The sequence below is a fragment of the Cryptotermes secundus genome, unplaced genomic scaffold, assembly GCF_002891405.2.
Source record: "Cryptotermes secundus unplaced genomic scaffold, Csec_1.0 scaffold122, whole genome shotgun sequence".
In the NCBI taxonomy this organism is placed as follows: Eukaryota; Metazoa; Arthropoda; class Insecta; order Blattodea; family Kalotermitidae; genus Cryptotermes; species Cryptotermes secundus.
Window position 1 is genome coordinate 752,513 of NW_019738954.1, and position 14,594 is coordinate 767,106.

The 14,594-nt window shown below is 41.1% G+C and overlaps 1 protein-coding gene across 8 annotated transcripts in view; it reads right to left on the reverse strand.

The window, feature by feature from the left end:
• Nucleotides 1-14,594, reverse strand: part of LOC111871362 (PDZ and LIM domain protein Zasp) — a 162,408-nt gene that overhangs the window by 57,017 nt on the left and 90,797 nt on the right. The window lies entirely within an intron of this gene.

Genomic DNA, 14,594 nt, shown 5'->3' on the forward strand with positions numbered 1-14,594 from the left:
CAAGAACAGTTCATAAAATAGAACCCAGTCACATACAGAACAGTCATAAAATGAACTCCACTGAAGTTCAGTATTTTTCAGTGACCTACAATATCATACAGTATTTCTGGTTCATGTAACAAATAGCTTCACATAGCCTACACAGTAAAATATTAACAATTATGGCCAAATGGTACAGAAGCTAGGAGTATTAAAGGAGGGGCACACAGAAAAATAAGAAATCTGGTGATCTCACAACCTTAGTATCCATTCTGGAAACTGCATTACAAATTGTATTTCTGTACATTATACCACATTAAGATGTGCTATTCTGTACTAATTATGGGTCTTATTCATAATATTTTGGAGGAAGCTGAGGAGTAAGTAAGAAGACCAATAAAGTCACTTTAAAACTGCTATTAATCGACTACGTTCATGTAGCAGTAATAATCCAACTTGAATTTGGGAAGAGCTAAGTTCGAATCTCGGCTGGGCCATCCTGAGGATTTTTTGTGGTTTTCCTCTGTTCCCCAAGAAAACAACAGGATGATCCTTCAATTGGGTCATGACCGCTTCTTTCCAAGTCATTACACACCAATCATCTCGTGACAATAAAAATTACTATAATTCACAAATTAACTTTGCAGTTGATGTACAACTTCATCTCTTCAACATGAAACCTTTCATTTCCTCTAGTGATTGTTATACAACTTTCATAGGTGTAAAGGAGCGATAAAATATCTCCACCCATATAACCTTCCACCCCATCTGCCCCAAGGTGCTCAGATCAAAGAATATTTTATCAAGGTTTCTGCTAGGAGGGGGATTTCTCTATAGCAGTGGTTCACAAAATTTTCACACGACATCCCCTTTTGGTTTTTATCAAATACCCATGCCTCTCCACATGTTTACTGATGTAAATGTAACACACTGCCCTTTCATTTATATTACTGTTATTTTATTATTATTATTATTATTATTATTATTATTATTATTATTATTATTATTATTTACGATTAACTAAATCGTTAATAGTATCACGCCAGAACTGTGAATAAAATATTCGAAATTTTAAAATGAAACTGCTGCATGATCTTTATTTGGCGATGAATAATGGTGGCAAATACTGAAATCTAATGGCCCTAATATCTGGATGAATAAGAGATGATGAAATGCTGTCAAAGGAATTACTTCTGCTGAATTTGACATTACAATTTTTCGCCTTCAAGGTCTCGCTCCTCCCTTGGAACCCTCTCAAGCTCCTTTGGTTTGGAACCACTGTTATAGAGGAAAGAGCGAACATTTTAAATACTCAAATCATTTGTTTTCGATGGATTTTTTTGTTATAAAAGAGGTTGATGCCTCAAGGTCGCTAGATGGTCTTTCTAAAAACAAACCGAACTGACCTCGATGTTACCGTCTGGTCCCTGTCTAGCACCACAGAAAGCTGATGTTTCTGACACGGCTAAAGATTAAGGCAGAAGGTAAAGCTATCCCTGCATCATAAGGTGGGAGCTCACAGCGTTTCAAATGTCCATGCTCCCACATTTTCTATACAATGGGCTCACAGATGGCTGTACTGTACCAAATACTGTAGCGTGCTACATCTGCAGTCCAGGAAGGAGTGACATCCAGCGGATGGGAACGGAATGCTGGAGCAAGCCCAAAAGTTCCCCAGATGGGAACGGAATGTTGGAGCAAGCCCAAAAGGCCCAAAAGTTCCGCAGAATGCTGCGACAGAACGCTACACCATATTTCACGAAATTTACGAGGAATGAATTGCAGTTCTTCCGACCAGACAGCCAGCCAGACTGAAACAAAACCCTTCTTCTTGCCAAGCAGATTGGTATGACGTACTCGGAACGTACCTTGTTTTGCCTGCTGCTTGCTTCATGCAGGTGTTTCGCTTGGCTTACTGTTTAGCCCTGCAGATGGAAGCGAAATGTTCCTCCGAAACTTCGGTGTACCTTCAACGGACTACACGGTGGTATATCCCAGAAGATAAAGAGCTTTACTAAAATGTTAATATATTCAAGCCAAACCACGGCCAACAGGATTTGTTCGGAGCGTGGATTCAGTTCCAGGCTGTTTATTCTGGCTGCTCTTTTGCTTTTATTTCTTCGGGAGATCAGTGTTTCTAAGACAGTGATTCATGCAAATATGGCTGGTACGCCAAAAATAGACAAAGTAGGCTTATTAACAGCACCTCCTAAGTCGAAGCACCGTATCATGGATACACTGCAGAACGTGTCTGTGTGTTTGGCGCGGGCGCCTCTGCGCACGCCTGTGTGTGTGTGTGTGTGTGCGTGCGTGCGCACGTTGAGTGCGGCTCCTGTGCATGTGTTCGTGCACGCATACGTGTTAAGTGAATATATATGAAAGTGTAAGCTAGTGTGTCTGTGATATTATTTTGTGCTTTTCACATTTCAACGAGTAAATTTCCGTGGTTATTCCCAACAGAATCTTATTTCATTGCCTGCTGGTATGAGACTGTAAAGTGGTGACCTGTCTAAACGATAACATTCGCAGGAGGGACAAGGTCAAGTCTAGATTCTGTTCGAGTAAGTTGAACTGCATCGCGAAACCGTCCTTATTAAAAGATCAAGTAAGACTGATTTATGTCATAAAGCATAATGCCTGTCATTCAGTGCCATAATGGGATAATAAACAGGTCCCTTCATAGAAGTTCAAAGTTCATCTTCTCCTGGAAACTGCAGTTTAAGGACTTGACCACTTTTTTTATTTTTGTATAACACCACAGAAAGATATTTATGCTCACTTGACAGAATTATTTATTGATAGTCATCACTCCAATTGGAAAGTAAATTTGTTTCAGCAGCATAACCTTCACGTGAAATTCAGTTCACTCATGGAGCTCTTCTTGAGAGGCTGCCTGTGCAGCCACTCAAGAGCTTCCCAGCATTTTACAGACCCCGAAGGTTCATTACCGTGTTCACAAGAGACCTCCACGGGTCCCTGTCCTGAGCCAGATCAATCCAATCCATACCATCCCATCCTGTTTATCTAAGATACATTTTAATATTGTGCACCCACCTACGTCTTGGTCTTCCCAGTGGTCTCCTTCCTGCCGGCTTTCCTACCAATATCCTATGTGCATTCCTCCTCTCCACCATTCGTGCTAAATTCCCTGCCAACCTCATCCTCCTTGACCTGATCATTCTAATTATGCTTGGAGAGGAGTACAAGTTATGAAGGTCCTCATTATGCAGTTTTCTCCAACCTCCTGTCACTTCATCTCTCTTCGGTCCAACTATTCTCAACATTCGGTTCTCTAACACCCTCAGTCTATGTTCCTCCATTAATATCAGAGACTATGTTTCACACCCACAGAGAACCACAGGCAAAATTGCAGTTTTGTATATTCAAATTTTTATGTTTTTAGACAGTAGACGAGAAGACAGTAGGTTCTGGACTGAATGATAGCAAGCATTACCCAAGTTCAATCTCATCATAATTTCCTCCTCTATCAGGTTTCAATTTGTTATCGTCGTTCCCAAATATCTGAACTGTTTCAATCTGCTACCTATCTTTATACGTGTATCATGATTTTTCCCTGCAGTCTGGTGACGAGACAGCAACATATACTTAGTTTTCTCAGTGTTTACTTCTAGACCAACCTCTTTACTTGCGTCAGTTAAAGTTTGTGTTTTTTCTTTATGGTATCTACATTATCACCCAGTAATTCACATCATCAGCACAGATCATCAGCTGATGTGTCCCATTTAGTTTCAGTCCCACCTGGTTTCCCTGAACCTTCCTAATTGCATATTCTAAAGCAAAGTTGAAAAGGAGTGGCGATAAAGCATCTCCTTGTTTTAGTTCATTCTGGATAGGAAATTTATCAGAGAAATATTTACATATACGAACTTTATCATACGTTTCGTTTAAACACATTTTAATCAGCCTAAATACGTGTAATTAGGTTATGGATCTTAGAACGTCATATTTTGCCTCTTGCCTGAACAAGTTCTGCCGGAATTTGTACACTACTGGGCGATTTATACCTTTTCAATTTTTTACAATAGCACTTTTCAACCTCAAAGGGCTAGGATCAGGTACTTGCATTTGGAAGTGCGTACCCCGACAGGGAAGTGGCGAATAAGACAAGAATATTGATGTTGCAATTTGGGTTGAGTTTTAAATGTTATGCGATGTGTAATAACAGATTAATGCCTCCTGTAATAGATCGAACTGTTTAACTATTTTTAGCACGTTTTTGCGCACGTAATACAAGTCTCTCGTCGATTTTTTTTTTTCACTTTGAAGCCATATAATATGTTATATATATATATATGGAATGTTTTAAAATTCGATCTGTTATGTAATGTGAGTACATAAAACCCTTATTTTTCTGTTATCTCGTTACTCCATGATATAGGGCCGCGCCATAGCTCAAGCGGTTAGTCGCTGGCTTCCCACTCCGGCGGCCCGGGTTCGATCCCGGGTCTGGTCAAGTAGGATTTGTGGTGGACAAAGTGGCGCTGGGGCAGGTTTTCTCCGAGTACTTCGGTTTCCCCTGCCAATCTTCATTCAACCAATTGGTCCACAATCACCCTCACCTATCATCTGGGGCTGGTACAATAGGCCAGAAGTGGCCGCAGTAGAAGGGACTTAGTCCCACCCCACTAGCAATAAAAAAAAGTTACTTCTAGGTTGTTAACCACTCTTAAGTCATTTATTCCTCTATACGGGTCTCTAATGTTCTTGTTCTTACTGTTCACTACAAGCTCAATTTTGTGTTTCAGATATCCCATCTTTACGTTCCTGAAATGTCTGCTGGTTTCACGTCTTATACCAGATTATCCCCATTTATTTCGCTTGGATCCTGTAACAACTTCAATTTGGCTTGCTTTCTGTGGTCTAACAATTTTGAGCATCCTTCATCGAACCATAGTTTATGCTTCATCAGTTCACAACAACCGAGACGCTCCTTGGAAGAAATTATGACATTCTAATTGTAGTTTCCCAAGCTTTACCAACATCCATCTCGGTGTATAAGTTTTCCAAAGCCGCGAATCAATTTGAGATTTCAACACTATACCGCTCTGATATCACCCCGGCGACCTCTTACGTATTATGTACGACATTCTATCACTAATAAAATCTACCCTCTTAATTGCTGATATGACTCCCTTGTGTACGAAAAAAAAACTAATTCATGATTCTCATTCCCCTTTCCATAGAAAAATGTATAGTCACCTGCTGGTTCGGTGCCCCCTCCATCCCATCTGACCTCCTGTACCCCCACTAATTCTGACATATTTTAAGATTTCTTCTGCCACTGCCCTGAGCGAACCTGCCCTATACATAATTCTAACATTCCAAGTACCAAATCTCATATCCTTTTTCTTTCACCTTGATCGTTTAACCACAAAATCCGTCTAGGTCCTAGGCTTTATGAACATTTTCGTAATAAGCTTATTTTTTACGATAAGGAGTTGTTAGCCCAACCCCCACGCTGGAGGACCACCCCTTGTCGGCTGTCCGCGACTGCTTATTGAATATATTCGCGGTTTTCCTCCATCCGCAACCTGAGAACGCGCCATGCACTGGTGACAAGGGACCCACTGAATATGGACGTGAAATTCAATTATTATTCTTAAATACTGAATACGAGCCAACAAGCGTCGACGTGATTGTAACCTTTACCAAGAGTGACGACTTCGTCGGATTTACTTCTAGAATTCTTGTTTCTAAAAGATTCGAATCCTGGGTTTCTGTTATATGCCATTCCATCTGGCCTCCTACGACTAACTGTACGGACCACAGCGCTTCTTGAGACAGAACACGACGATCTTTTCGTGTCCACAAGAGCCCACTGCTTGATCGTATCTTAAATCAGCACAATCTAGTCCACATCCTCATAAACCTATTTCTTTAAGCTACTTTTTAATATTATCCTGCCATGCACGTCTATGTTTCCGAAGTGGTCTCTTCCCTTCAGGTTTTCCTACCAGAATCCCGCATGCGTTTCATACATCACCACGCGTGCTGTATGCCCCACCTTACTTCATTTAATAATGCTAAGAGGCTATCAGCATAGTTGGTTGAGGCACTATGCTACAAAGCAGTAGGAAGCGGGCTCGATTCCCGATAAAGTCATTGGATTTTTCAACTAACGTAATCCTTCCAGCCGCACTACGACCTTGGGATCGACTCAGCCTCTAACACCAATGAGTATCAGGAACCTTCCTGGGAGGTAAAGGGCGGCCAGCGCGTAAGACTGTCAATCTCACCCCCATCTGTGTGTTGACTGTCTAGAAAATGTAGGATCCTCGACGTCTCACAATCCTATGGGCCTCCACGGTCACTTAAAAGGATAGCTTTAACCTTTTAAAAATTTAATATTATCCTGTCATGTCTCCGAAGTGGTCTCTTCCCTTCACGTTTTCTTACCAGAATCCTTTATACATTTCCTACATCACCATGCATGCTGCCTGCTCCATCCTCCTTTACTCAGTAATGTCAAGAAGCTACTATTTCATGAAGACTACAAATTATAAAGGACCGATGATGAAATTTTCTGCTACATCTTTCTCCCTTGTTTGTCCCACATATTCTCCTCAGCGCTTTTCTTCTCGAATACTCACCATGCATGCTGCCTGCTCCATCCTCCTTTACTCAGTAATGTCAAGAAGCTACTATTTCATGAAGACTACAAATTATAAAGGACCGATGATGAAATTTTCTGCTACATCTTTCTCCCTTGTTTGTCCCACATATTCTCCTCAGCGCTTTTCTTCTCAAATACTCTCAATCCACGTTTTCCTTTCGGTACGAAAGACCAAGTTTCACGCTCATGCCAGTAAACAAAATGGCTCAAGCAGTGACGTTTAAGACTTGTATTCGGAAATGCCCTATCCGAATTTGGGCCGGGACACCAATTAGCCTGAGATTTCTCATATTTTCCTCAGTCCCTTCGGACAAACATCAGAATAGTGCCACTATAAATTAGGTCACAATTGTTTTCTTTCACGTGCTTTCCAGTTCACTAGTTGACGTAACACGCTACGGCTTCAGCTACTGATATCATTGTTAAATAAGCAACAAACAGATAATATTCACATCCATGGCACGCTTTGCCTGAGTTATCCACTCGTATCATCGATAAACAGACTCATCAAGTAACTTCAGAACAAATCCAGTCCCGCAGAAAACGCGGGTCTCGCAATACGGATGCGGATGTGACGTCACAGGCATCCCGTTACATACGCAACTCAGCTGCAAGAGTAGATCCTACGCCTGCAGAAGAACAGGTGCTCGGTTGCAACCTTGAACATGGTCTAAATGCCCCCAACTTCGACTTTTCGAAGTACAGTGAAACCTCACTAATTCGGAATTTGCGATAATTCAGAAAAGCTTTTTCCCCTTCCCTTTTGTACATTAGTCTTAATGATGACGGTAGTTACATGTAGGCCTCACGTCAAATATCAAGGCTATTTTAAAATAAATTTTAAAGTCAAAGCATTCTAGATCTAGAAAATCGGCCGCAAGGGGACAGATCTGCAGAGAGCTACCCTAACGTCCTACGTTTACGTGCCTGTTGGTGTTTTAGTATGCCTACTTTTTATTTTCGTTTTAGTGTTTTAACAGTGTATTTTTCGCCTGTTAAAATGAACACTTCTCTACTTCGGACTTTCACTAATTTGGACGAGGTTTCGCTCGCAATTAGTCCGAATTAGTGAAGTCTTACTGTGCACACTCTTGTAGAAGTGACTAGAGGGGAAAATACGGTATGTTGATGGGCATCAATTCCTGCCTCCACTAAAGAACCTGCGATTTCAGAAATGTTAAAATCCTTAGATCAGTAGGAAATTTTCTTTGGACATCATCCATTCTACAGGTCTTACACTTTCAAATTCGAAGATTTTCGAAACATACACAACGGGCAATGTCAAAAAAATGCCCTAAAAATGATAATGCACCGTCGTCACCATACTGTCACGTGTATGAGTAACTCTCGACGGGGTTTTGGATTGGAGACTGGATTTACTGACTACTTCAACACACAATTCGTAACTACAATTAATTATAGCTCCATCGCCGATCTCTACACTTTACAAATCATCAAAGCACACAAATTAGTGTTCTCGGTCTAGTACAGCCTCCACTAGTTGCTTCCGTGTAACGGCTTCAAATATTGAATTCTTCAACTGCACCGACCAAGCCTTCTCTTCACAGATTCCCTTACAAGCAGATTGTGTGGTCTGAACACGAGGGGCGACATACCGGAAGTGAAGTCTGGGTTGCCTCTTTATAAACAGATTAAGATGATTCTCTTTGGCTTGAAAGGTAGGTCCCGGCGTCGGACATCCTATGAGATGATTAGGGAACGGATTTTTATGCCCTAATGATCCCTTAAATATGTATGCATTTATGCATGAAGAACTTCCGAAATATGCATTAAAATATGCACATAAAAATTTATACCAAATATTACAATTGATTTTACATTATTGTAAGACCAAAAAAATCAATATTTAAGTTCATTTTATGTAATCACTGAATGATTCACTTGCAATAAAAAGCTATACTTAAATACAGTTCATGCAACAAAGCCAACATATTTCATTTCAAATTTAAAAAACCAGTGGTACTCACATTTAGCTCTCCGAACTTTCAACTTCTCTTTTGTTGCAGTTCACAGTTACTAAATGTTTCAGCTTTTCCATAGTTAGTCGCCTCCTATTGTCTCGTAAGATGTACTTTTAGCGGGAAAAACTTCTTTCCACCTCACAGGAACTTAGGGGCGTATGTAGAAAAACCGCTATTTGCTCCACTGTTGGTGATTTTTTACTTGGCAGTTCAATACGTTCCCCCCCCCCTGGCACTACACCCCAGTGGGCCTAGGCCTACCTCCATGAACTTCTCCGTTCACTTCGGTTTTTCCTGATCTTAAACATTAGGTAGGACTCCTTGGGCGGGTAATCAGCTCGTCGCAAGGCCTCTACCTGTACACAAACACAGAAAAAAGCACACACAAACTAAACATCCATGCCCTGAGTGGGATTCGAACCCACGATCCCGGTTTCCGAGCGAGCGAAGACAGTACATGCCTTAGACCGCTCGGCTAACGTGATCGGCTTCAGTACGTTTACCGGCTAAAATTTCTTCAATTTCACAAATTTGTTCATATCCTGGATTTATAATATTCTCTTTGTGTATATTAGCGTTCAAATGCTGAAGCACTTGAAAGCATTTTTCACAACCAACTGTTTTCTCACACGCTCGGCAATAAAGAATTTCTTTATCCGTACTTATCATCTCTCCTTCGAGCTCCCGCTGATACAGCTGTAATTTAGTTTTCTGATTTACTTTCACTTTCGGCATGACTACAGAAAGCTAAGCAAACTTAACTACAGACTAGTCACCACTAATGTGAATGGCCCCCAGCTTCAAATGAAGAAGCGTAACGAACCTCTTGGAGACTTCGGAAATAAATAAGTGAAGTCCCTTGCCGGTTGAATGGTATTACGTTGATAGCAGCTACATGTGAACGCTTCCGACTAATCTCTTCGCGGCCACTTTGATGGTACGCGGATGAGGTAAGTTGCGAGTAGAGGGATCGGGAAAGTCCCGTCCTGGTTATTGCATCAGAAACATGAATCATGACGAAATGTTGAGTCAAATATCCAACATATTCTAATACGGAAGAGAAAAATTGTATACACACGACCATGATTGAAAACTTGAACATAAAATTAAAAAATATATATGATAAACATTTTAAAAAGGAAATATGCAGTATAAATAGAGATCTTCGAAAATATGATGCTTATTCATAAAACAGGCAAAATATGCATTTATATGCACCATCAAACTATGTCCAAAATTTAAGAAATTTAGTGGTTCATACATTTATCCAAACGAGCATACTTTCTGATTGCAAGAAAGAAATATTCATTTGCATTAAAATCCGGTCCCTAGTGATGATGATGGTCTGAAGGAATCTGTTCAGACATCAAACGCTACTGTGTCACACTTTCTTCATACTGGACTGGTGCATCGTTCTCGCAACAGATGTTACGTGGCTTTTCTCATTTTCTTTATGTGATTGCTACGATACAACTTTCAAACAGGCGCCCATGAAAAGAGCTCATTTATCATCATCCTCACATATAATCCAACAATCGCAACTCCACACAGTGTCATTAAATAACAGACAACACTCCCTTTTCAACTACTCAATAGCGAGGGGAACCGATTCTAGTCATTTCCTTGTTCTTCTCACCGTTGGGTAGTCAAAATTTCTGTTTTCAATTGCGAAGTCATGAAAGCCGACCCTGGTAACTGGCAGTCTTTCCAGGTAAATGTCCGAAAGATATGGTCCCTTTGACAGTCCTTCTAGAGCGGGACGGTAAAAAGAAAAAGGCAAAGCTATTCCTGTAACAGGCCGTGAGGCCCACAGAGTTGTGAGACTCGAGGTTCACACATTATCTAGATAATCGGCTCACAGATAGCGGTGAGGTTGTTAGCCTTGTGCGCCGGCCACCCTTTATCCCAAGGAATATACCTGGTGCTCATTTCTGTTAAGAGGCTGAGTCGACTCCAGGGCCACAGTGCGGCCGGAAGGAATAGGTCTATTAAAAAATCCAATGACATTATCGGGAATCGAACCCGCGACCTTCCGGCCCGTAGCATAGTGCCTCAACCATGCTAACACGTGCTTGGGGCAGTATGCTCCATTTTGAGTCGTTTTAGAGCTGGATGTATTGCTCCCGTCTGACAGTCCTTGCAAGCAAATACCCGGTTGTTACGCTTCCTTGTGGCAGTCCTTCCGGGCAAATAAAAGGATGATATTCTTCCTTCTACTTACTTTCCAATGTGTCGTCCATAAACCGTCCTAACATTAGACGCTACATAACACCGGCAGTTAAAATGAATTGTCAAACAAACCAAGACTCGGGCAGCCAAGCACTCAGTCGATCTACCAACCAAACCTTTCGCTGAAATGTCTGATTAAACTGCAAGTACCGTTTGATATTTAAACCCTTTCTGTTCATCATACAGTCGACTGATTAGCACACGCTTTGCACACGGAAATTTCTGGGTTCCCTTCTAGGTCCAGAGGTCGGCTATGCTGCATGAAGGTTTTCCTAGGCCTCTTAGAGGCAAATTATGAGTTGTAATTTCAAAAGTTATAACCGCTCCCTTCCACATTCTTTCAAATTCTTCATTCAAAATTAAGTTATCTTTCCAGTCGATGCTAGATAACCTTGCAGTTGATAAATAGTGTGAGGTGTACACCCATTGCTAGGCAACGGGTTGATATACATGCTCCCGCAACATATGTGCACGCAACAATAGGATGTCTATTGTTAGGCAACGGAGCTGTAAACACACACTCTAACAACAGAAAACTGTGTTTTCCGTGGGGTCCGCCCCTAAGCTACAACTAAAATAAGAACTGGTTCGAGTTCTAGAGATGGCGGTCTAAGGTAATTGAGACGAAATGGCAAGAAAGGAATTACACGCTGCGAAGATGATTTCATATGTGATTTTAAATGACAGTGAGACTGTGATAAATCCGTTGCCAGGATACGACTAGTGAAGACTGAGAACCCTAGAGCGGGTACAACGGTGAACCGCAAAGTGTGCAGAATAGGGATAGCGCTGTATTGCCTGTAGTCCCGAACCGTGTGGATGTATAAGGTGCAATAAATCAAATCCAAAACCCGTCTTATAAGTCAGTGCTACACGTGACAATATAAACCAAGAAAATAAAAAATATATCCAGTACTCAGCATCCCAATACGTACCATCTCCACAAGTTTCTCAGGAAATTTATGAGGCGTAAACATTTTTGCAATGTTGAACTAATATCCCGAGACCAAAACAAAGCAGAATATTTATCTCGCAGATGTGGAGCAGAAAGTAATTATTTATGGCGCTAGTCACGGATAAAGCTTGAAAAATAGTTCCCGTCCATATGGAGCTGTCAGCTTAATTTGCATCCCGGTGTCACTTTTTCATTAATTTCACTACCTAGAAAATATCCATTAGAAACACAGTGGGGAACAACGCTGTACATCTGTTCTGTGGTTATTGTCCCTCAGGAAGTTTAAACCACGTTCGTAAGCAGATTAAACGTTCCTCGGAAGACGTATCCACTCAAACATGTAATGCAGAAATTCTGCTATTTGTTTCAAAATGTAAGTCATTCAAACTCATAGGCGCATCGAGTAGGTTTCTCTTTGTCTCTCGGATATCTTAGTTTATTCATTAATGACGTACTAGTGTTGCTTATTTATTTATTTATGGCTTACTGAAAGACTTTTCGGTAAAAAATAGACGTAAATCTATCCATGTAACAGACCGTGAAGGCCCGTAGGGTTGTGAGACACTCGGCTCATAGATGGCGGGCGGTGAGGTTGTCAGCCTTACGCCCCGGCCGCTCTTTACCCCCAGGAAGATTCCTAGTACTCATTTCTGTTTGAGGCTGAGTCGACCCCAGGGCCACAGTGTGGCTGGAAGGATTCGGTCAATTGAAAAATCCAATGACCTCATCGGGAACAGAACCCGCGACCTTTCGACTTATAGCACAGTGCCTCAACCAACTTTCATCAGCTCAGATTAAAGCGTCTGACGGTAGGATGATTGGGGCATAATGAATTGAAAATAAAGGAAACGATGACGTCCAATTTGAGGCACTATCTCGGGTATGACTGGAGAGACTGAGGAAAACCAATGTTTTATTGCAGTATCATCCCACAATTAAACAATTATGTACTACGGGTTAATAACGATAATGTTACCATCATATAACGGTAAAAATTGCAAAGTTGTCCTTCTGCTTAATTAAGCACTATTCTATAAATATGTATTGGGGAGTGGATCCGAAGTTTTTGCTGGAGAATGTCCTTAGAAATCTATGAGAACTGCCAGTTCCCGGCGGCATGAGAACTGGAGTCTTCAGTATACAAAACATGGAGAGTATAAATCAGTCCTCCCATTTATTTTTATACAAAAGTTGGAGAGGCAGTTCTTGCGACTTTTGTCAGAAAGTAGACTACACCAACAAATTTCTTCCAACTACATTTCGTTTAGATGGAGGTGAGGAGTTTCACTTCAAAACCACCAAATTCAAGCCTCCATATCACGGAGCTGTCTGCAAACGAAAATATAACAACATATGAAAGTATAATTTTGCCTATGGTTCTGTATGGGCGTGAAAGTCTGTCTTTGACATTAAGGGAGGAATATAGACTGAGGGTGCTTGAGAACAGGGTGCTGAGGAGAATGTTTGGACCGAAGAGTGGTGAAGTGACAGGAGGTTGGAGAAAACTACATAATGAGGAGCTTCATTACTTGTACTTTCACCAAGTATATTTAAAATGATCAGGTCAAGGATTATGAAGTGGGCAGGGCATATAAGGGACTTCACTTATTTATTTCCGAAGTCTCCAAGAGGTTCGTTACGCTTCTTCATGTGAAGCTGGGGCCATTCACATTAGTGGTGACTAGTCTGTAGTTAAGTTTGCTTAGCTTTCTGTAGTCATGCCTAAAGTGAAAGTAAGTCAGAAAACTAAATTACAGCTGTATCAGCGGGAGCTCGAAGGAGAGACGATAAGAACGGATAAGGAAATTCTTTATTGCCGAGCGTGTGAGAAAACAGTTGGTTGTGAACAACGCTTTCAAGTGCTTCAGCATTTTAACACTAATATACACAGAGAGAATATTAAAATTAAACCCACGAAAAGTACTTCTGTTCAACAACTGCTTAGTGAATTTTCTAATAATAGTTTTTCAGTTTTCCTTTGATTTATGCGAAGCCTTTCTAACGGCAGATATTCCGCTGTGGAAACTAACCAATCCTACTCTGAGAAACTTCATAGAGAAGTATACACAGTGCAAAGTGCCGGATGAATCTACTGTGCGCAAAAATTACGTGAAGCATTGTTACGATCTTACAACTGAAAGCATTAGAGATAAGATTGTGAGGGACGGTTTATTGCAAATTGTATAGTTGGACACCCTTAATAAGAATGAAAAATCTACCCCATATCTTCTTGCAGTAGAGCAATTTGAAACCACAAATAGCTCCGCAGTTTCCGGATTTTTTATCAATTCCATGAATTTACTATGGCCGAATGGCATTCGGTATGAGCGCGTATTGCTCTTTGTGACTGATGCCGCAAGTTATATGATGAAAGCTGGTACTGCTCTTAAGTTATATTTTCCAAAGATGACACATTTGACTTGCCTTGCCCATGGGTTGCACCGTGTTGCAGAAACAATTCGTGCAAATTTTCCGCTTGTTGACAAGTTGGTGTCTTCTGCGAAGAAGGTATCTGTCAAAGGGCCATACAGAAAAGAAGCCTTTAAAGCAGTAGCACCGAGCATTCCACTTCCGCCAGAAGCAATTTTAACGCGCTGGGGCACATGGCTGTGTGCAGCGAGTTATTATACCGAACATTTAGAAACAGTTAGGAATGTCGTGAATACATTTGATCCCAAAAGTGCAGCATCAATTCAAATTGCCCAAGATGTAGTAAAAACGCAGAACTAGAAATTAATCTTTCCCATATATCTGCTCACTTCTCTCATCCTTCATCCGCCATTTCCTCACTGGAGGCGAGCAACAGCAATACTAC